Raw genomic sequence first — 22,699 nt, 5'->3', positions numbered from 1 at the left:
TATTGCAATATCTCTTGTCTCTAGGTACCCATGTTTTTTTATGTCTGCCAGTCTCAATGTGGAGATTGTGGTCACTTAATCTATATTTGGTGATAATTGTTCTTCTCTTTCTATCTTTGATAGTCAGTAGATATGGTGCTATACAGTAACTCCTGTTCAGTGCTCTATATATATTCAGTTTAGGATTGTCTTTTATTTGTTCCTCCCAGAATTGAATGTAATGTGCCTGGTTTAATTTGTCAATTTGTTTAAGGAAAGATTTTGGTATCTGGCTAAGGTTCTTTATGTTGTTCTTATTTGCTATATGAAATAGGGGATCGTTCTGATGGGTGAGTGACTTGTCCATAAAAGCTTTGTGGTGGAAGGTGTTATTGTCACTTGTCTTAAGGTGTAGCCAAAATTTAGATGCTCTCTTGTCAATGTCTAGGAGAAGGGGGAACCTTCCCAGTTCAGAGCGGCTGGCCAAGTTGGAGGATGTTCTGTGTAACCCTAGAATTTCTTTACATATTTGTAAATGCAGAATTTCTGTTGGGCTTTGGTCCCACTTTCTGTAGTCAAGACAGAACAGTGGACCCCAAATTTCACTGCCATAGTGAAATGGGTTTGATGATGGAATCAAGAATTTTGAGCCATAATTTTATTGGTGGGTTGTATTTGTAGAGTTGTTTTTTTATTAGGTAATATGTTCTTTGTGCCTTATCTGCCAGGTTCTTTATTGCCAAATTTAATCTACCAGATGAAGTTATTGTTAGTCCTAAATAATTATAATGGGATACTTGTGTTAAGGCATTTTCTCCAATTCTGAAGCTGGTTTCATTTGTAGGTACTCTGGATATCTTTTGGAAGACCATTATTTTAGTTTTCTCAGTGTTAATAGGCAATGCCCAGTTTTTACTATCTGTGTCTAGGATGTTGAGGCTCTCTTGCAAGCCCTCTTTTGTTGGCGATAGAAGCACCATATCGTCATCTATCCATCTCTTTCTCTCTGTCTAGAGCCTCAGAGAGAGGACTAAGAGAGCTAGAGAACACAGTAGAGAAAGATAATGATCTCTCTTCCCCTCTTTCTCTCTCTCCATCTCTCCCTCCATGCCTCTTTCCCTCTTTCTCTCTATCCAGAGGGGTAAAGAGAGGAGTAAGAGAGCAAGAGAACAAAGAAGCGAAAGATTACAATATCTTTTTTCCTCTTTCTCTCTCCCTCATGCCTCTCTCTTTCCCTTTCTCTCTTTCTAGAGCCTCAAAGAGAGGAATAAGAGAGCGAGAGATCACAGTAGAGAAAGATAAAGATCTCTCTTTCCCTCTTTCTCTCTCTCCATCACTCCCTCCATGTCTCTCTCTCTCTCTCTGTCCAGAGCCTTAGACAGAGGAGTAAGAGAGTGAGAGAACACAGTAGAGAAAAACTACAACAGAATCGAGAAGGTATGGGGAGAGGTAGTGGCTCTCTCTTTCCCTCTTTCTCTCTCCCTCCCTCCATCACTCCCTCTCTCCCTCCATGTCTCTCTCTCTCCCACCATGTCTCTCTCTCACCCTCCATGTCTCTTTCTCTCTCCCTCTCTCTTTCTCTCTCTCTCCCTCCATGTCTCTCTCTCTCCCACCATGTCTCTCTCTCTCTCCCTCTCTCTTTCTCTCTCTCTCCCTCCATGTCTCTCTCTCTCTCCCTCCATGTCTCTCTCTCTTCCTCCATGTCCCTTTCTCTCTCCCTCCATGTCTCTTTCTCTCTCCCTCCATGTCTCTCTCTCTCCCTCCATGTCTCTTCCTCTCTCCCTCCATGTCTCTCTCTCTCTCCCTCCATGTCTCTCTCTCTCTCCCTCCATGTCTCTTCCTCTCTCCCTCCATGTCTCTCTCTCTATCTCTCTGTCTATTCCTCCCTCCATGTCTCTTTCTCTCTCCCTCCATGTCTCTCTCTCTCCCTCCATGTCTCTTCCTCTCTCCCTCCATGTCTCTCTCTCTCTCCCTCCATGTCTCTCTCTCTCTCCCTCCATGTCTCTTCCTCTCTGCCTCCATGTCTCTCTCTCTCTCTCTCTGTCTATTCCTCTCTCCCTCCATGTCTCTCTCTCTATCTCTCTGTCTATTCCTCTCTCCCTCCATGTCTCTCTCTCTATCTCTCTGTCTATTCCTCCCTCTTTCTCCTTCTCTCCATGGTCAGAGCGAGAGAACGCCGCACAGAGAACGAAAAGAGAAGAATCCTGGCAGGGTGGGACAGAGAGAAGCACTACTAAAGCTTCTAAATCCTCTAAACCCCCAGGTTTCTTCGACTCACATAGCACTCTCCACTGTGGTTGAACACTTTCCCCTAAGTGCAAAACGGTACACCAGGATGGATCTGCTCTCTCTTGGGTTAAGGTTTTGCACAAAGCTTTACTGGTCAATAGATTTGGACCCAAGAATGTCAACTTATAACATTGCAAATACACACCTGTGCATTCCACTAGACTGGGAGACCATCAAAAGTTTGAAAAATGGCACAAGACTGGTCTATGGGAGAGAGGGAAAGGTAAAGGCTTACATGGAAAGATGAAAGAGAAAAAAAAGAGAGAGAGGGAGAGGTAAAGGATAACACAGAATGATGAAAGAGAGAGAGGGAGAGGGAGAGGGAGAGGTAAATGTTTTCCCTGAATGATGAAAGAGAAAAAGAGAGAGAGAGAGGGTGAGGTAAAGGCTTACACAAAATGATGAAAGAGAAAGAGAGAGAGAGAGATAGGGAGTGGTAGAGTAAGAGAGGGAACAGAGAAAGAGTGTGATTTACAGAGAGAGAGATAAAGGAAGAGAGCATAAGACAGAGAGAGAGCTAAAGAAAGAGAAAGAGTGAGCATTTAATGCTCAAACCTCCTTTATAACAAACACAGAAGAACAAATACAATAACACTACCAGATCATTGTCTAACAATATTGAATACATAAAAAATACCAAGAAATGCAAAAACATGAAATTCACAACTTAGTCAGTAATTTTAGGGATCCAGCCGTCTTCAAAAAAATGTGTAAAATGCAAATGATCATCCTTATTTGTACAAAACACACTACTGTGACACCATGTCTGCTCAAATGATTCAAATGTATTTGCAAAACAGCAAATAAAGGTCTGAGGTGTTTTGTTTTATTTCCCTGTCTGCTTGTTGTTTTCATTATGTTTGCACTGCAGGAAGGCATCGGAATCTGTTTCCCTTAAAAATCAAAACTCTTGGCCTACATCAGGAATTAAAACAGAATTCCTGAGTTTTCTTTGCTTTGTTTAAGGTGATAGAAACTAAATATATTACTATTTAGTTGCTTAAACGCAGTGTGAGAATTCCTCCAAATGTCAACAAGGTGATTTGTATTCTCGATGAGCCGTCTGCGTGAGGGCATGTGCGGCTCTAGATGACTCCTATTGATGCCATTGTAGGAGAGAGGAGGAGAGAGAGGGTTAAATAAACGAGTGGCTGATTTTTATCCTGGCACCTGTGGTGCCCCCAGTCAGCGGAAAACCACACACACAGCACTGATACTTTACACATGATGATAGTGTCACACTCGAGGGGCACACACACACACAAATACACATGTATGAGTGAAACACACGCGCAAACACACACACACACACACACACACACGCACACACACGCGCACACACACACACACACACACACACACACACACACACACACACACACACACACAAATACACATGTATGAGTGAAACACATGCGCAAACACACACACACACACACACACACACACACACACACACACACACACACACACACACACACACACACACACACACACACACACATGTGGATCATCATCTCTACAGCCTGATGGCAGTCCTGACCCAGTTCTTTCATGTTGAAGCCATGAAAAGAAAGCGATTCCAGAAACTTGATTTCAGGAAGCGATGTGTGGCAGAACAAAGACTAACAGCCTTCCATTTACATTTCAATGGAGTCAGTTAACAGTGTGTGTGTGTGTGTGTGTGTGTGTGTGTGTGTGTGTGTGTGTGTGAGTCAGTTAACAGTGTGTGTGTGTGTGTGTGTGTGAGTGTGTGAGTCAGTTAACAGTGTGTGTGTGTGTGTCAGTGTGTGAGTCAGTTAACAGTGTGTGTGTGTGTGTGTGTGTGTTGAGAGTCAGTTAACAGAGTTTGTGTGTCTGTGTCTGTGAGAGAGACAGCACTGCGTGTGGGTACCTGTGTGTGTGTGTGTGTGTGTGTGTGTGTGTGTGTGTGTGAGAGAGAGAGACAGCACTGCGAGTGGGTACCTGTGTGTGTGTTAGAGAGAGAGGGGAAGAGAGAGAGACAGCACTCCGTGTGGGTACCTGTATGTGTGTTTGTGTGTGTGTGTGTGTGTGTGTGTGTGTGTGTGTTTGTGTGTGTTTGTGTGTGTGTGTGTGTGCACGTTAGAGAGAGAGGGGAATAGCGAGACTGCACTGCGTGTTGGTACCTGTGTGTGTGTGTTTGTGTGTGTTAGAGCGAGAGGGGAAGAGAGAGGGTGAAGAATTGATGTGCGTGAAAGGGAGAGAGGGGAAAAAAAGAGAACAATTATGTGTGTAAATGGAAGAGAGGAAGGGTGAGAAAAATGAATCTGTGTGTGTGTGTGTCTGTGTATGTGAGGAAGAATGAGTAAGAGAGAGGGAGAGACTGTGTGTGTGTGTGTGTGTCTGTGTGTGTGTATGTGTAAAGAGAAAGCACTGGATACAAACACTCACTTTGTGTGTGTGTGTGTGTGTGTGTGTGTGTGTGTGTGTGTGTGTGTGTGTGTGTGTGTCAGACATTACTTAGTTTAGAAAGAAAAACAGTGTACTCCATGTGTGCCTCACCACTGCTAGTTACACTACACTTCCCCCCGGCAGACGCAAAGTCTCAAAGCCTCCTCATCTCGACAGTGACGCCTTCTCTTCTGTAGGACAGTGCTGTTGCCATGGCAACACCCGCCTTGTGCCCCAGGAGCTGAAATGTCAGTTTATTTTGTTCTGTCCCGCTGAGCGTTTTACGTCAAGAAAACCACTTAAAAACATTTTGTCTTTGTACCAGAAAAAAATTTAAAAAAATACAACAAACCAGACTGTGTCACATGTTTGATGTAGTGTACAGTTAGGGGAAGAAGAAGAACAGAAATAGAGAAGAGAGAAAAGGTCACTGTGGCCAGAACTGTTTTCAATTTGGTTAATGGAGAGGCTAACTCGCTGTTAGCGCCCACTGCTTCCCTTGATTAAACTAATTGGATACCCTGAGAGAGGGACACAGAGGCTAATTTTAGCTAGCGACTAAACACTCTTTAGGCTAAATGACGTTTGATATTAGTCTCCATGGCGTGTCTATTTCATGGTACTTCACTCAAGCACCTGTTGCCATGGTTAGGAAGGTCAGTTCAGCTGAACCTACATCCAAAGATAGCTTTTATGTGGGACTTAATAAACTGGTATTACTTTGGAATGTGTGTGTGTGTGTGTTTGTGTCTATATGTGTGTGTGTGTGTGACTTAATACACTGGTCTTACTCTGTGTGATGGACCGAGCCTCGGTTTTTCCGTCGAAATGTGTGGGTTTGGCCCGAAAGCTCAGAGACAGAGTGAGGGTTCAGATATAAAGTTTAATTCAGGTTCAAATTAACAAGGAGAACTGCTAAGCCTCACAAATATACTGAGGACAACTAGCAACAGTCTCAACTGCTCAGCCTCTAAATGGGGTAGAGGACAAAAATGCTGCAGTACATAACTATTAAAAATACCTGCTTAGCCTCTAAAGTTAGTAGAGGTCAAAACTCACCAGTCAAAAAAGGGACCACATACCTAACATGACAAGACTTCACTAACTTGACAGAACACTGAACATATATACATGGCGTCCAGCACCATTCTTACACAAGGGGGGTAGACACAAACACTAAACAATACACAATGACAAGACAGACCCTGTGACACAAACATAGCCTTTCTTCACAATCATCAATCACAGAAATAACTATGCAATTCATAAATAGTATCTCAAAGGTTTGTTAAAAATCACCTTATGCAAGTGGTATGACCTCAGCTGAGAATACCAGCTTCCTTGGGTTCAAGAAAAAAAACAATGGAAAACTGGATACCAACACACCGGGCTTTGGCGTACGCTCGGACTGGTTAGACCTGAATGACCTCTGTAACCGCACTAACATTCAGTTGCAGTGGAAGAGCACATCAGGACAGCCAGTCACTCTTAATGATAACATCATCACGGACCCAACAACGACGGCAGAGGCAACCATCACCCTGGACGACAGCATTCACCACCTCAACACAAAGAACACCAGAGGGACAATAATGAACTTTTTCCGATCGCGTATGATGTCCAACAATGGACAGGGCTACGCCTACAAGGAAGACTGGCCTGCCTGCCGTGCGCTGATCACAGCGTATCTCATACTGCACTTCGGAACACAGCACTACATGACAACAAACACACATTCATAATAAAAGCTCGCCTTCAGGTACTACCAACAAAAACAAACTTGGCAACATGGTTTCCATCAAAGCATGAGCCGTTCTGTCTACTACACAACAACCGACAAAGGGAATCCATCGTGCATTTCCTCAACGTCTGCCCTGCCTACAAAGGACTTTACATCGCGCGGCATGACCGAATTGTGGCGCTGGCCATGAAGAAGCTCCGCCATAACAGCACCTTCACAACCATTCATACCAACGAGTCTGTTAAAACACACTGGTTCTCCATTCCACACGATCAGCGGATCGAAATGAAAACTGCCATTAAGCACATCGCAAATACACCGGACCTTGTGTCAATTAATGAAGAAAAGAAAGCGAGTACAATGATTGAGATTGGTTGCTTTTATGACGCCTACATGGACACCTGCTATGCGTCAAAACTGTTAAAATACCAACCCTTAAGTACTGTTCTAACCAACTATGGCTACTCATGTACAGTAATTGCCTTGATCTTTGGCAGCTTAGGTCATGTGCATAGAGTGTGTGTGCGAGGCCTGCAAATCTGTGGTCTCTCTAACAAATGGGCCAAACACTTTGCAAAGTACTGCTCTACATCAGCAGTAATTGGTAGCCTCTTCATCTGGAAGCGCAGGTGTCACCTTTACCCGTAATGCACAATATGGACTGAAACTCTGAATGCGACTTCCTTTTAGCCAAATTTGGATTTTGCCATGATATGTACTTATTTATCAAATCCAAATAAAGAAGTAAACTGTATGTGACTTAATAAACTGGTCTTACTCTGGAGTGTGGATGTGAGTGTGTGTGTTTTTGTGTCTGTATGTGCGTGTGTGTGTGTGTGTGTGTGTGACTTAATAAACTGGTCTTACTTTGGAGTGTGTGTGTGAGTGAGTGTGTGTGTGTTTGTACCTGTATGTGTGTGTATGTGACTTAATAAACTGGTATTACTCTGGAGTGTGAGTAAGTGTGTGAGTGTGTGCGCAATAAACTGGTATTACTCTGGAGAGTATGTGTGTGAGTGTGATTGAGTGAGTGAGTGTGTGAGTGTGTGTGAAATAAACTGGTGTTACTCTGGAGTGAGTGTGTTTGTGTGTGTGAGTGTGTGAGTGAGTGTGTTTGTGTGTGTGAGTGTGTAATAAACTGGTATAACTCTGGAGAGTGTGAGTGTGTGTGTGTGAGTCCGGAGTGTGTGAATGTGTGTGTGTAATAAACTGGTATTACGGAGTAGACCCTAAAGCCATTTGTTTTGAGAATAATGGCTGGCTGGTGAAGTCATTGGCTGGCTAGCCAGCTCAGCCAAAACCTAAATGGCCATGGTCATTACTTTCGGAAAACGCATTTTTTATTTGAATTGGTCATCAATTTACTGTGAGTCCTGTGTATCATAGAAAATAAGCACAAGACTGTGGCGAATCTGGTGTGCAAAATTGATTGGTAACACTTTATAATAACCCTCCGTAATAAACCATTTATGAAGCATTTGTTCATAGTTTGTTTATCATTTACAAATCGTTACCCCAACATTTACAAACCTTAGTAATGTATTTGTAAATGAGTAGTAATGTATTTATGAACCTGTTTTCTAATGATCTATAAGAGTTTTTTATAAGGACATTAGTTAGCAATTTATAAATGAGTATTAATGTATTTACAAAAAAATTTCAAATGCTTTTCTAATGATCTATAATATCATATATAAGGACATGAGTAAGCTGTTTTGAAATGAGTACAGATGTGTTTATGAACATGTTTCAAATGATTTTCTAACGATCTAAAAGATCATTTATAAGGACATTAGTAAGCTATTTGTAAACGAGTAGTCATGTGTGTATGAACATTTTTCAAACCATTTTCTAATTATTTATAAGATCATCAATAAGGTATATAATAATGGTCTGCTCACATTTTGTAAATAATTTACAAATGATTAAGCAAGCAAGTTTCAATGAGTTAGTAATGCTTCATAATATCCTTTATAAGGTATGTGCTGATGGTCTGCTCACCATTTATGAGTCATCATGAATAATCTTTGTCATGCATAAGCTATCGTCCAATTCATACGTGAAATAATATATGTGAGCACATGTAACACCTTAGTTTATGCTTAATATAGGTTTTTAGAAACCATTTACCATTTACCATTAGTAACGTGTTTCGCATGGGTTGATATGAAGTGGGCACTGTCTATACTTTATACGCATTTACAAATGGCCAGTAACTGAGGAACATACACTATAGAAACCATTTACTTATCATTAGTAAAGTGTTATGCATGGGTTGATATAAAGTTGAGACTGTCTATACTTTATAAGCATTTACAAATGGCCTGTTACTGAGGGACATACCATTAGTCAACACTTCTGCAGCAACAACTCCAAAAATGACCTCAAACGTTAGATGGTTAAACATATCAATGGCAAAAACACACAACACAGCATCGAGGGAATGGAAATTGGAAAACATTACAAAAACTACACTAACAATAAATTCACATTTAAACATGCATTCTTATATGCTAAACACAACAGCAACAATGGAACTTTAAATAAGGGGATCAGCTAGTTTTTTTTTTAATTTATTGCCAAAAGTTTGCCAGACTCTTTATATGCTTTTAATTTGGTTACAATGCTTTCGTCCCCCTCTATGGCATCCTTACACCTCTGTGTAAAACTAGAGAGCTCCTCCGTGGAGGAAGAGTCGGAAGAAGAGTCGGATGACGCGTCGGAGGAATCAGGCCCTGACTTGGATGAAGCGCTTGAGTCGGTTTTCTGCGACTGACTTTTCTTCGCCTCTGGTGGACTGCCCTTGTCCTTTTTTCTTGCTGCTACAAACAGACAATGACAGAGGATGATTAGTGGAAAATATAGGCATGTGGGTGGCACACTAGTAAGTGTGATGGTCTTTGGAAGATAGTTTTCTGAGTTCAAACTAGAACAGGTCGATGCAAACGTACGTGAGGAAATGACTAGTATGAAACCACTAGTGTCAATCAACAAAAACACGGAGAGTAATGCTAGCAGGAAAATACAATTATGCACTTACATCATCAGTAACGCATACGGCAACACAATGTTAACTTTATGTACTTAGCATTAGAGATTATAAGCACACGGTATTAGACCATGAGGGCACGTATGGGCTGGCACGAAAAGGTTTCAAGTTCCCAAGTGTATTGTCAAATATGGCAAATTGACTTACTCATAGCCAGCTGTTCCCTCAGGAAGTCGCTCTCAAATAGTCATGTCTTTCAGCATCTCCTGCTGCCAGTCCAATTTCTGCCTGGCCATCTCCAGCTCATGGCGCAGTCTAGTTGACATCAATTGGGCATTAGGAGCGAGTGTGGTCCTAGCTAAATGTTTGGGGGAAAGAATACAACTTTTCAATAAAAATGTTCACACCGCTAATTTCCAATAATCAGGTTAATCATATGCAAATTCAGCGAGAAGGGAAATAGTTTTGTTAGTCTAAGGTTACTAGCTACGAAGTGTAACAGGTGGAACCAACCATAGGAAAGAGTTATATTAAATGAAATGTATTATTTATTTAAAGCTTCAAACAATTATTTCACACTGAAACACTTTCCACCCTGTTCATGACAATATTCTTAACACAGATACCTGTCCTACTCACCGGTGAGTTCTTCTAACTGAAACAAAAGGCACAATAACCAGAACACAAAATATCATTGCCCCGTACCAACATGCACTAAATCCACTGTGTGTTAATAACACTAGCAACATACATTCATAAATGCAATAAACTTATATACATAAATGCAACAAAAGAACGTTTTGTCCATTAAACACATTACCCAATCAAAATTCAATGTTTTTCACATTCACTATGCTGTTCGTTGCACTGTTCTGTTCAACGTTTAGTTCAAAATGGTTGAGCCACGGTCATCAAAGTGTATGGAAATGTTCCCAAGATGCATATTACCGTCCCGGACACTTTGCAGCTCATTGACGATGTGGAGTCACAACGGGGAGGGTATTACTTACCACAACATCAATCAGTAGCGTGGGAGAGGGAGGGAGAGAGAGAGAGAGAGAGAGAGAGAGAGAGAGAGAGAGCAAGCGTGCTCCACGCACATCAGGGGCTGTAGTGGTGGAAACGGCTAGCTGTCCTCGTTCGTTGGCGTGGTGTAGTCTCCGATGTTGGCGACGAGCTAGTTTCTAAATATTAATACACTTTGCTAGCTAGCGAGGACATTCCGCCTCACACTACAACGTGCTATACTTCTTAGCAGTAACACCGGGCGATCTTCAGAGCTGGTGATGTGAATTCTTGCTTCCTCCACACGACCACTCTACCGTAGTTCATCTGTAACATCCGTAACACGGACACTAACAGACCTAACAAACTTCGAGCTAAACTTGCAATTAACTGACTTATCCTACCGTCACTCTTTCTCAATCACATGTGATTTATCCGGGCGCCGCCATCTTCTCTCTTACATTCTCCGTTTGCCCCTTGTCCCGCCCTCTCCGCTCTCTCAATTGGCCCCTGCGATAACTTTGGGATATCAATCTCTGTTCCACACCCAATAGCACCACAGAATTTGACCATAGGTCCAGCCAATCAGTGACTGGAAAGTTGGTGCACTGGCCAATGGAGTGAGCGGAGAGGGCGGGACAAGGGGCAGACGGAGAATGTTAAGAGAGAAGATGGCGGCGCCCGGATAGCTCACATGTGATTGAGAAAGAGTGACGGTAGGATAAGTCAGTTAATTGCAAGTTTAACTCCAAGTTTGTTAGGTCTGTTAGTGTCCGTGTTACGGATGAACTACGGTAGAGTGGCCGTGTGGAGGAAGCAAGAATTCACATCACCAGCTCTGAAGATCGCCCGGTGTTACTGCTAAGAAGTATAGCACGTTGTAGTGTGAGGTGGAATGTCCTCGCTAGCTAGCAAAGTGTATTAATATTTAGAAACTAGAAAATGCATTTCCTGAAGGAAATACCAGTGCATGAAATGCAAAAGTTAGGAAAGGAAGAAGAAAAGAAAGAAGAGTGAAAGAAGGAAAGAAGAAAGGAAAGAAGAGTGGAAGAAGGAAAGAAGAAAGGAAAGAAGAGTGAAAAAAGGAGAGAAGAGAGGAAGAAGGAAAGAAGAGTGAAAGAAGGAAAGAAGAAAAGAAAGAAGAGTGAAGAAAGGAAAGAAGAGTGGAAGAAGAAAAGAAAGAAGAGTGAAGAAAGGAAAGAAGAGTGAAAGAAGGAAATAATAGTTGAAGAAGGAAAGAAGAAAAGGAAAGAAGAGTGAAAGAAGGAAAGAAGAAAGGAAAGAAAAGTGAAAGAAGGAAAGAAGAGTGGAAGAAGGAAAGAAGAGTGAAAATATTGAAAAAAGGAGATAAAAATGGAGTGAAGAAGAGAGATTGAGTGTGAGAGAAAGTAGACTGAGAGGGATAGAGAGAAAGATTGAGAGATGGAGAGAAAAAAAGTAGAGAATGGAAGGTGTCTTAATGTTCCTAGTTACAGTTAAATTGAGAGGGACAGAGAAGAGGTTCCTTTGATTTGGCGCAGCTGTCAGTGAAGCACAGGTGCAAGCCAGTTTAAAGACCCTATTATGATGTCATAATGGCCCAATGTAAGTCAATGGGAAAATTTAGATTCGTTTTTATTTAATATCTTAAAAAGTATAAAGTTTAGAAAAGTGAAAAATACATAGCATAAGTGTCCTTTACAAGACCTACGCGACAAAGTTTGAATGAAGTTTCTACGTTAAGCGGTTCGGGCTGAATTAATCGCAGAAAAAGGTAACAAGAATAAGAAGAAGAAGAAGAAGAAGAAGAAGAAGAAGCCTAGGAATAACAATACAGGGCATTTCATGCACTGTAACTAGCTCGTCGCCAACATCGGAGACTACACCACGCCAACGAACGAGGACAGCTAGCCGTTTCCACCACTACAGCCCCTGATGTGCGTGGAGCACAATTGCTATCTCTCTCTCTCTCTCCCTCCCTCCCTCTCCCACGCTACTGATTGATGTTGTTGAGCTGCAAAGTGTCCGGGACGGTAATATGCATCTTGGGAACATTTCCATACACTTTGATGACCGTGGCTCAACCATTTTGAACTAAACGTTGAACAGAACAGTGCAACGAACAGCATAGTGAATGTGAAAAACATTGAATTTTGATTGGGTAATGTGTTTAATGGACAAAACGTTCTTTTGTTGCATTTATGTATATAAGTTTATTGCATTTATGAATGTATGTTGCTAGTGTTATTAACACACAGTGGATTTAGTGCATGTTGGTACGGGGCAATGATATTTTGTGTTCTGGTTATTGTGCCTTTTGTTTCAGTTAGAAGAACTCACCGGTGAGTAGGACAGGTATCTGTGTTAAGAATATTGTCATGAACAGGGTGGAAAGTGTTTCAGTGTGAAATAATTGTTTGAAGCTTTAAATAAATAATACATTTCATTTAATATAACTCTTTCCTATGGTTGGTTCCACCTGTTACACTTCGTAGCTAGTAACCTTAGACTAACAAAACTATTTCCCTTCTCGCTGAATTTGCATATGATTAACCTGATTATTGGAAATTAGCGGTGTGAACATTTTTATTGAAAAGTTGTATTCTTTCCCCCAAACATTTAGCTAGGACCACACTCGCTCCTAATGCCCAATTGACGTCAACTAGACTGCGCCATGAGCTGGAGATGGCCAGGCAGAAATTGGACTGGCAGCAGGAGATGCTGAAAGACATGACTATTTGAGAGCGACTTCCTGAGGGAACAGCTGGCTATGAGTAAGTCAATTTGCCATATTTGACAATACACTTGGGAACTTGAAACCTTTTCGTGCCAGCCCATACGTGCCCTCATGGTCTAATACCGTGTGCTTATAATCTCTAATGCTAAGTACATAAAGTTAACATTGTGTTGCCGTATGCGTTACTGATGATGTAAGTGCATAATTGTATTTTCCTGCTAGCATTACTCTCCGTGTTTTTGTTGATTGACACTAGTGGTTTCATACTAGTCATTTCCTCACGTACGTTTGCATCGACCTGTTCTAGTTTGAACTCAGAAAACTATCTTCCAAAGACCATCACACTTACTAGTGTGCCACCCACATGCCTATATTTTCCACTAATCATCCTCTGTCATTGTCTGTTTGTAGCAGCAAGAAAAAAGGACAAGGGCAGTCCACCAGAGGCGAAGAAAAGTCAGTCGCAGAAAACCGACTCAAGCGCTTCATCCAAGTCAGGGCCTGATTCCTCCGACGCGTCATCCGACTCTTCTTCCGACTCTTCCTCCACGGAGGAGCTCTCTAGTTTTACACAGAGGTGTAAGGATGCCATAGAGGGGGACGAAAGCATTGTAACCAAATTAAAAGCATATAAAGAGTCTGGCAAACTTTTGGCAATAAATTAAAAAAAAAACTAGCTGATCCCCTTATTTAAAGTTCCATTGTTGCTGTTGTGTTTAGCATATAAGAATGCATTTTTAAATGTGAATTTATTGTTAGTGTAGTTTTTTAAATAAATGTTTTCCAATTTCCATTCCCTCGATGCTGTGTTGTGTGTTTTTGCCATTGATATGTTTAACCATCTAACGTTTGAGGTCATTTTTGGAGTTGTTGCTGCAGAAGTGTTGACTAATGGTATGTCCCTCAGTAACAGGCCATTTGTAAATGCTTATAAAGTATAGACAGTCTCAACTTTATATCAACCCATGCATAACACTTTACTAATGATAAGTAAATGGTTTCTATAGTGTATGTTCCTCAGTAACGGGCCTTTTGTAAATGCTTATAAAGTATAGACAGTGGCAACTTTATATTAACCCATGCAAAACACTTTACTAATGGTTAGTAAATGGTTTCTATAGTATGTTCCTCAGTTACTGGCCATTTGTAAATGCGTATAAAGTATAGACAGTGCCCACTTCATATCAACCCATGCGAAACACGTTACTAATGGTAAGTAAATGGTTTCTAAAAACCTATATTAAGCATAAACTAAGGTGTTACATGTGCTCACATATATTATTTCACGTATGAATTGGACGATAGCTTATGCATGACAAAGATTATTCATGATGACTCATAAATGGTGAGCAGACCATCAGCACATACCTTATAAAGGATATTATGAAGCATTACTAACTCATTGAAACTTGCTTGCTTAATCATTTGTAAATTATTTACAAAATGTGAGCAGACCATTATTATATACCTTATTGATGATCTTATAAATAATTAGAAAATGGTTTGAAAAATGTTCATACACACATGACCACTCGTTTACAAATAGCTTACTAATGTCCTTATAAATGATCTTTTAGATCGTTAGAAAATCATTTGAAACATGTTCATAAACACATCTGTACTCATTTCAAAACAGCTTACTCATGTCCTTATATATGATATTATAGATCATTAGAAAAGCATTTGAAAAATGTTTGTAAATACATTAATACTCATTTATAAATTGCTAACTAATGTCCTTATAAAAAACTCTTATAGATCATTAGAAAACAGGTTCATAAATACATTACTACTCATTTACAAATACATTACTAAGGTTTGTAAATGTTGGGGTAACGATTTGTAAATGATAAACAAACTATGAACAAATGCTTCATAAATGGTTTATTACGGAGGGTTATTATAAAGTGTTACCAATTGATTTTGTTTATCATTTATGTTTCGTGTGTGTATGTCTCTATGTGATAGATAGAATTATTATTAGATGCTAATAATTTCAGCCCGCTCAGCCAAAAAATATCAGGTGGCAGCTTAATTTGGCTTACAAAATTATTAGATGGCTTTGGCTGGCAGCGCTTGGCAGTGCTTGGCGGTGGCTTCGGGTCTACTCTGGAGTGTGTGTGTGTGTCTGAGTGTGTGTGTGTGTAATGAACTGGTATTACTCTGGAGTGTAAGTGAGTGTGTGAGTGTGTGAGTGTGAGTGTGAGTGTGAGTGTGTGTGTGTGTGTGTGTGAGTGTGTGTGTGTGCGTGTGTGTGTGTGTGTGTGTGTGTGAGTGTGTGTGTGAGTGTTTGTGTAATAAACTGTTATTTCTTTGGAGGGTGAGTATGTGTGTGGGAGTAAGTGTGTGTGTGTGGGTAATAAACTGGTATTACTCTGGAGTGTGAGTGTGTGTGTGTGTGTGAGTGTGTGTGTGTGTGTGTGTGTGTGTGTGTGTTAGTGTAATAAACTGGTATTATTCTGGAGTGTGAGTGTGTGTGAGTGTGTGTGTGTGTGTGTGTGTTAGTGTGTTAGTGTAATAAACTGGTATTATTCTGGAGTGTGAGTGTGTGTGAGGGTGTGGGTGTGTGTGTGTTAGTGTGAGTGTGAGTGTGATTGTGAGTGTGAGTGTGAGTGTGAGTGTGAGTGTGAGTGTGTGTGTGTGTGTGTGTGTGTGCGTGTGTGTGTGTGTGTGTGTGTGAGTGTTTGTGTACTAAACTGGTATTACTTTGGAGAGTGAGTGTGTGTGTGTGAGTAAGTGTGTGTGTCTGTGTGTGGCTGTGTGTGTAATAAACTGATATTACTCTGGTGTGTGAGTGTGAGTGTGAGTGTGAGTGTGAGTGTGAGTGTGAGGGTGAGTGCAACTATCTCAATATCTCTAAATCAACGCCTCTATCTCAACGCCTCTACCTCAATGTCTCTATCTCAACGCCTCTAACTCAATGTCTCTATCTCAACGCCTCTACCTCAATGTCTCTATCTTAACGCCTCTAACTCAATGTCTCTATCTCAACGCCTCTACCTCAATTTCTCTATCTCAACGCCTCTATCTCAACGCCTCTATCTCAACGCTCCATCTCAACGCCTCTATCGTCCTCTATCTAAGTGAATGGGGACAAGATTGGGCCTCTATCTAAGCGAATGGGGACAAGATCGGGCCTGTAAAGGTAAAGGTACATAGCTGGAATCAGAGTTTAAATCTGACATAAATGTTATAAACGATGTTTAAGTAATCGTTAAAATAAGGCTAAATAGGGCTGCTGTTCAGGTTGATTTTCTTACTGCACATGGACCCAATTTTGCTACGTGACTATTGCTATAGTAACGGTGAAAATAAACGATGTTCAGGTGAGGTGAAATGTCAGTTAGGTGTAACACAGAGCACAACTTCCAGTTACAAATCCGCCATGTTTTGCGTTACAGACTCCCCCATTCAATTTCCCCTCAGTGATTTGTCCCTTATAGTGTTTCTGGCACAGGTATGGCAAAGATATGGCACAGGTATGGCAAATATATGACACCGGTATGGCAAAGATATGGCACAGGTATGGAAAGATATGGCACAGGTATGGAAAAGATATGGCACAGGTATGGAAAGATATGGCACAGGTATGGAAAAGATATGGCACAGGTATGGAAAGATATGGCACAGGTATGGCAAAGATATGGCAAAGATATGGCACAGGTATGGCAAAGATATGGAAGAGCTATGGAAAAGATATGGCACAGGTATGGCAAAGATATGGCAGAGCTATGGAAAAGATATGGCACAGGTATGGCAAAGATATGGCACAGGTATGGCAAAGATATGGCAGAGGTATGGAAAACATTTGGCACAGGTATGGCAAAGATATGGCACAGGAATGGGAAAGATATGGCACAAGTATGGTGTAGACCAGCGATGCATCCGCTCCACAAGCAGCTGGTTTCTGTAAGGTTAATGCCGGGAACTGTCCGTGGTCCTGATCTGCCTATGTGGGTTTATTTCAGCTGTCCCTACAGCCTAGTCTACAGGACTAAGGCCTTGACTGTACTCGCTTGTAACACATATACACACACACACACGCACACACACATACACAAACACACACACACACACTCCTAGGACTAAGGCCTTGATTTAAGTATTGTTGTTCTTGTGATACTACTTTTCTAGTCTGCAGTTGCGCAGTTGGTGTTCTCTAGGGTAGTGCAAAAAAATCTTCAATCGTTCAATCGAGAGAGGGAATGAGGTAAAACACACACACACACACTCCTTCAGTGGAGTCAGGCAGTGGTAGCCTCCTTGGCCACCAGTTAGCCTAATTAAGCAGTAATTACTTAATTAGGCTTCATTGAAGCAGAGTCAACTTCCAGTGCACAGCTGTGTCACCTTGGACCAGAAGGCTCCAGGCAGGAGAGATATCGTAGTGCTGCTGGAGCGTGTGTGTGATTTAACTCAGTGGAAATGAGTGTGTGTGTGTGTGTGAGAGTGTGTGTGTGATTTAACTAAGTGGAAATGAGTGTGTGTGTCCGCGTGTGTGTGATTTAACTCAGTAAAAATTAGTGGGTGTGGATGTGTCTGAGTGTGTGTGTGTTTTATTTAATCCAGTGAAAATAAGTGTGTGTGTGTTTGAGTGTGTGTGTGTGTTTGAGTGTGTGTATGTGTTTGATTTAACTCAGTGAAAAGAAGACTACAAATTCATGGGCTGCATAATCATCCTCTGTATGTGTGTTTGTGTATGTATGCATGTATGTATGTGTGTTTGTGTATGTATGTATGTGTGTTTGTGTGGGAAGTGTGTTTGTGTGGGAAATCATGGCGTTTCCTTGCTTCGCTAAAACCCTCAGACTGTTCCACAATCAGAGGAGAAGCACCCGTGTGTAGATTCAGTAGGCAGCGGTAGTGAGCTACAGCTTGACCTGCACCTGAAGAATTGGAGGTGTGTGTGTGTGTTTGAGTGTCTGCGTGTGTGTGTTTGAAGAATTGGAGCTGTGTGTTTGAGTCTGTTTGTGTGTGTTTAAAGAATTGGAGCTCTGTGTTTGAGTGTGTGTCTGTGTGTGTGTGTTTGTGTGTGTGTGTGTGTGTGTGTGTGTGTGTGTGTGTGTGTGTGTGTGTGTGTGTGTGTGTGTGTGTGTGTGTGTTTGAAGCATTGGAGCTGTGTGTTTAAGTGTGTGTGTTGTGTGAAGAATTGGAGCTGTTTGTTTGATTGTGTGTGTGTGTGTGTGTTTGAAGAAGTGGAGCTTTGTGTTTGTGTGTGTGTGTGTGTGTGTGTGTGTGTGTGTGTGTGTTTGAAGAATTGGAGCTGTGTGTTTGAGTGTGTGTGTGTGTGTGTGTGTGTGTGTGTGTGTGTGTTTGAAGAATTGGATCTGAACCTGGACTTGGACCTGAAGAGTTGGAGCTGGAGCAGACAGAAGCATGTGAGTGTTAGTGTGTGTGTGTGCGTGTATTTGTGTGTGTGTGTGTGTGTGTGTGTGTGTGTGTGTGTTTGAGTGTCTGTTTGTGTGTGTGTGAAGAATTAGAGCTGGAGCTGACAGAAGCATGTGAGTGTGTGTGTGTGTGTGTGTTTGAGTGTCTGGTGTGTGTGTGTGAGTGTGTGTGTGTGTGTATGTGTGTGTGTGTGTGTGTGTGTGTGTGTGTGTGTGTGTGTCTGTGTGTGTGTGTGTGTGTGTGTGTGTGTGTGAAGAATTGGAGCTGGAGTTGACAGAAGCATGTGAGTGTGAGTGTGTGTGTGTTTGAGTGTCTGTGTGTGTGTGTGTGTGTGTGTGTGTGTGTGTGTGTGTGTGTGTGTGTGTGTGTGTGTGTGTGAAGAAATGGAGCTGGAGTTGACAGAAGCATGCATCAGAAGGGGTGAACGGGAAGCAGGAAGCATCCGTCGTCATGTTGGGTATTTGTATGTATGTATGTATTTCATGTCGGGCCAGAAAATGTGGAATGTTTACATTCTGTGTGTGTGTGTTTGAGTATGTACTTGAGTGTGTGTGTGTTTAAGTGTGAATGTGTGTGTTTGAGTGTGTGTGGTTTGTGTTTGAGTGTGTCTGTTTTTGAGTGTGAGTGTGTGTGTGTGTGTGTGTGCATGTGTGTTTGAGTGTGCATGGTCGTATTTAGAAGATACCTATGAGTGAACAGACATGAACTAATGTATGTGTTTGTATTTGCAGAAAAATGTGCAGTTGTGTGTGTGTGTTTGTGTGTGTGTGATACTGTACATGAAAGATTACTACGTAAGGACACATCCAATCATCACATAGACAAAGTCTGATTGTTGTCCTGGACATTTATTGAAACGTGATTGGGTGAGTTCAAGATCAAGGTTACCATGCATACAAGACGATGAGATTGCTACCAATCAGAAATCTCCTTTGCAATGCTCTATCATTGGCTGACATTGCAACAGCACATACATGATGACATACTGGCATACGACATAAATTAACAAAATGTATGTTTTGGTGTTGAATCGAAATGGCTCAGAATCATGCTTCTTCAGAATGACGTTCCACTCGGAAACGCTATCCTTTTCCAGAATGACGTTCCACGCGAAACCGTAATCCTTTTCCAATTCCATACAGATAGTGCATGTTAAGCCTTCCTATCCCTCACCCAAGGCTTTAGAAGTCATTTATCTACAGCATGTCTCGCTACAAGGCAAAATCAAGCCAAATTATTGCACTACATATTATACAAAAATAATAATAATAATAATAATACAATTTGAACGTTTGGATCCGCAAACTATAATACTGTAATATTGTCCCTAGACAAGGTGTGTGGTCTTTAATATTGTCCCTAGACCAGGTGTGTGTTCTGTAATATATTCCTTAGACCAGGTGTGTGGTCTGTAATATAGTCCTTAGACCAGGTGTGTGGTCGTAAGCCGTGACACTGCTACAAAGCACAAACCAAATGAAACACAACAGGTGATAAGAAGTTCCACAGTTTATCCGTTAAGCAGTTTACAGTTGACCAGTCTTGCTACGTTATACTCTCCCTCTGCCTAACTTGTTCATGCAGCGGTTTCAGCCCGGGAATGGAGGTGAAGTTATTTTAAGATTGGGTTTTGGTTGCCGTTATAATATGACAGGATGATGTTTTTTTCTTGTCATGTTGTACTTAAGGAACAGCCTGGACAAAGAGATCTTGCCGAAGCTGAATAGAGATTAAGTTTGAAAGCTTGTCTCAAGGCTTTTTGAGATGCAGCTGGAAATCTCAAGTCAAAATATATACTCGACTGTGCCGTTCTTTATTTACACACACATACACTGACATCAGAAAAACAAAAAAAGGTATTATTGCCAAGTCTCAGACAGCTATGTGTCAGAGGAGTAGAGTGTTGTGTGTTTTTGTGCGTTTGTGAGTGTGTGTGTGTGTTTCTGTGTGCATTTGTGAGTGTGTGTGTGTCATGTACACATCCAGTGACTTCACTGACAAATAAATACATGAATAAATAAACATTAAGTGTTTTGACACACTAATATAATACACATATCGCTACATATGAGAGACTAAAAGACTTGATGTTGTTATTCTTGCCTTGTTACATCATGTCTGTTTCAATTGAGTATTACCGTCCGTCTGGAAACAAAAAGAGGACGATCAGGACCCACAGGATATCTTCCTTTTTTGCTGTGAAGAGTTAACCTCAAAGACACGTAGCCAGATCAAAACAGACACATTCCTGGATGCAGGAGAGAGTGCACCTGAACCTGGTCAGGTGTGGATCCAGTCTGGAGTCCGGCCCAGGTTTTAGATCCAGTCTGGAATCCGGTCCAGGTTTTTTCAGATGCATGAATGGCTTGGGCTGGGTTGGCGTCTGGTGGTTAGACAGACAAAGGAAGACTGCACGCAGAGGGGGGCTCAGACAAATCGCTGTGTGTTCATGGATCCCTCTCTCTCTCTCTCTCACACACACACACACACACACACACATCACACACTCCGTTCTGAGCTTGTTGTCATGGTCACTCATGCTTTATGATTTGTGAAGCGAAGCTTTGGTCTGTTTGAGATCGTACGAGGGAAAAGTCACTGGCCTTCAGTTCCTGCATGGCTTCCTATCTCATCACACAGTCCAGCGCACACAGACAGAAATAAATGCACTCAGACAGACAGGTATGCACTCAGACAGACAGGTATGCCGTGGTTAACTATTACACCCCAGAACAACATAAGGACAGACAGCTTCCTCCCTTTTCACCCATGCTCTCACTTCATTACTATTTTCTTTCTTTACTTACGCTATTCATTAAATCTACAATACAAAACAAACAAAAACAATTCAAACAAACAAAATACTAAACAATTCTACACTCTCTCTCTCTTTCTGCATGTATCTGATGACCCAGACACCTTGCTAATGAAGTTAATGGAAGAGATTGGTTGAACAGGTTCAGCTGCTCAGAGGAGCCTTGAGCACAAGACTGGACTCAGCTCCTTTTCTTGGTTGCCTGCCTCTGCCTCCGAGCACACAAAGCGTTTTTCATCTGGATGTTCTGAAGTCTATTCATCTACTCTGGCTGGTGACGGGTATTGAATCCGGCGTGGTTTAGTGGTTGTGGCAGAAGCTGTAGAAAGGGCTGGTTATTTCAGATCCCGTTCCTAAAAGTGATGATACAGCTCAACGGAATTCTCCACAGCTGCAGAGAGTGAAACGGATCCAGCCATGCCCTGGTGTGGGTCTGAAACGGATCAAACCATGCCCTGGTGTGGGTCTGAAACGGATCAAACCATGCCCTGGTGTGGGTCTGAAACGGATCAAACCATGCCCTGGTGTGGGTCTGAAACGGATCAAACCATGCCCTGGTGTGGGTCTGAAACGGATCAAACCATGCCCTGGTGTGGGTCTGAAACGGATCAAACCATGCCCTGGTGTGGGTCTGAAATGGATCCAGCCATGTCCTGGTGTGGATGTGACGGATGCACGTGTCTGTCTCAATGTGGCTGCCCAGGATACTCCAGTAGAGGAAGTCATCTACACCTGCAGTCTTTCGTCTCTCTGATGTATGCTAGTGCACTACCTCGTTTACAGTCCAAATGAGTAGTAGACGTAACACAGATAATAATGGCTATTACATAACCCTCGTTACAACGCAACTACATTATTAAGTGGAAGGTAGCTGTTATAGTTAATTTGTGTGGAGTAATTAAATATGAATATTCTGTTAAGACTGAACTAGGAGTGGGGTAAGAGTTAGGGGTTATATAAGCATATAGCATCAAAGTCTTTTTACATACTAATACTGATAATAACATAATAATAATAATAATAATAATAATAATAATAATGGTCATTATAATAGTTGTTGCACTCAAGGGGTATGGTCACGATGTAACAAGGCTGGTGTAATACATTGTAACACCGTTATTAGAGGGTAGTGCTTTACAGTGCCTTAATAACATTGTAATTACCTTGTAACACACTAACTAACTAACTAACAGTCCGTTCTTGTATGTAGAATCCAAAACCTGTTCCCAATCTCACCCCTAACACTAGCCTGTGTTCATGTTACTCAGTGTGGCGCCAGTGTTACATCCTACTTAATTGTGCAGTTACACTGTAACATGGGGGAAGTAATACAACATGGGGTAGGTGACATCAATCATTAATACC

Source organism: Sprattus sprattus (assembly GCF_963457725.1).
Source record: "Sprattus sprattus genome assembly, chromosome: 3".
NCBI lineage: Eukaryota > Metazoa > Chordata > Actinopteri > Clupeiformes > Clupeidae > Sprattus > Sprattus sprattus.
The sequence above is the reverse complement of the archived record's forward strand: the minus strand, read 5'-3'. Positions refer to the sequence as shown.